Below are 2343 nucleotides of genomic sequence, written 5' to 3' on the forward strand. Positions count from 1 at the left end.
AGTAGATACGATGGAGACGTATCAATGCACCACCAACATGAGAGCATAAAATGATTCTTGCCAATTTTCAGTACCAAACTACATCACACTTGTAGTTGAAATTTGAGCAAAATCTTATATTTCACTATTAATGCAGTAAATCTTCAAAAGATAGCTAAAGTACTTTTAAATTCATGAAATTGGTCAGCGTGCTTCCAATTTGGTCTACCTTATATAAAAAATGATAATGCCAAGTTTTGGAACTTATTTCATGTACTTTCTTCACAAAAAAGCCATTTCTGGCACTTGAAGTATGGAAATAATACTTTTTATTCCAAAAACAATGTTCACAATGGTAAAGCCCATAGTTGTGCCAAATATACAACATATACAAGCCAGTATACACACACACACACGCGCGCGCGCGCCACACACACACACACACACAACACACACACACACACACAATGCTAGCACAAGAGAGACAAGGCAAGGCAGGCATGTCAAGCAATGCATACAAACTCTATTGTGCTGAAGCTGAAAACTTAAATTGCGGTACAAACCAATATATATGTTGGTATATATCAACTGATCTTCGGACGGATGATTAATTCATGCATGCGCACAGACATATATGGTCTATTGGATAATTTGATCATCAATACTTCCACATGCCATCCATCCCCATATTCATTGACATGATCTCGTCAGACGTTGTTGTGGTGTCGTTGCCTGGGTCATTTTGCTTAACCCAATTAGGAAATCCTCCTGCAACACTATGGATGATGGTTCGCTCCTAGGCTCGACCCCGACCATAAAGCCCTGGTCTACAATCATATCCATCGACATCATCTGCATCATCTGGTGTTGTTGTTGCTCCTGCTGCTGCTGGTGGTAGAATGGTATCGACGGCTGTGGTGGGACGGCCATCATTTGGTGGTGGTGGTGGTTACCAAAGTAGTGGTCATTCATCATTGGGAGAAACACACCTTCCATCATCGACAAGCTAGCCCCAGTGGCTTGTAGCTGGTACAAAGAAGATGCAGTCACTAACAACGGTGGCGCCAATGATGATGATGCATTGTAGTGCCGGCTGCTTGCCTCTACAGGAAGATGCATTAATGGTGGATGTGTTGGTGATGTCAGTGGGCAGGTTGGGTGCCGGCTGCTTGCCTCTCTCGAGCCTGTACTCATGCATGATCCAGTTGGTCTTCTCCCCCTTGGGTGCCCTGCCCTTGTAGAAGACTAGTGTCTTCTTCGTGCCGATGAGACTCATGGTTGGCGGGTGGAAGATCTCCTTGTCTTTTCCAGTGGCCTTCCAGTAGCCGGCGGTTGTGGCTCTGTTGGTCCGTATCCCAGTGGGGTATTTGCGGTCCTTTTGGGAGAAGAAGCACCACTCCTTCTCCCCCATGTTTGCCATCTCGGGGAGTTCCCATGGGTCATGTTTGTTCAGATCCACCTCCCCAACTGCCCTAGTGTCGAAGGGTTTCTTTAGCACCTTGGGTACTAGGTAGGCGGTAATGATCTCCACATCCGTCGGGTGAAACCTGAACCCCGACGGCAGCTTCAACTGTTGTTGTTGTTGAACTTGAAGATGTTTTGCCATGGCGGAGGTTCTCTGGGAAATGGGTCCTATTGTGGCGCAAATATTGGGGGTAACGATAGAGATGTGTGTAACTATGGAAGGAATTCGATGGTATCTAGAGATATGAGAAGGGGGTACTTAAATAGCAGTGGATGCGTGTACTAGCAAGGCACTTGCCAGAGAAGCCTTGATGTTTTCTTAGCTTTTTTAATTTGTTCTTACTGGCGGTGGTTGGATAGATGCTAAGCTAGCTAGCTAGATAGAGATAGTTCCTCATCTTTACAACTGTGTGTTGCTTGTCGTATTGTGGGGGCACAACTAGATGGTGACATGTGCTAGGTTTATCGAACCTCTCCAAGACATGACATGCCAGATTGAATACTTTTGGTTTTGTTCTCATTCTTGTTAATGTATGAATATGCGCTCCTCATGCTACCCTCTGCTCATCTCATCTGCGTGGAAAATGTGTGCTTCTTTTGATGTTGCGTGGCTTTGTGATGCAAAGCAATGTTATTTTCTATGTATATACCTATGTATACATTCCACCATATGCATTCATATTTATATACAGCCTCTAGAGAAATCTATTAGTTTACATATTCCATCTTACATATACATTCATATACTATATATAGCTTTTGTGAGTTTACACAAAACCCTTGTGTTCTCTAAACAATATGTGACAAGGAGATGAGCATGGATGGTTGACTCAGTATGTCGGTATAATGTGGTGCCTAGAGTGTTAGTAACAGTCACGTTGATCTCTCTCAAAGCAACGT

General features: G+C 43.7%; 1 pseudogene; it reads right to left on the bottom strand.

The window, feature by feature from the left end:
- Positions 1-421: 421 nt before the first annotated feature.
- Positions 422-1617, bottom strand: LOC119280836 (annotated as a pseudogene).
- Between the last annotated feature and the right edge of the window lie 726 nt (positions 1618-2343).

Source organism: Triticum dicoccoides, chromosome 3B (genome assembly GCF_002162155.2).
Source record: "Triticum dicoccoides isolate Atlit2015 ecotype Zavitan chromosome 3B, WEW_v2.0, whole genome shotgun sequence".
Classification (NCBI taxonomy): Eukaryota; Viridiplantae; Streptophyta; class Magnoliopsida; order Poales; family Poaceae; genus Triticum; species Triticum dicoccoides.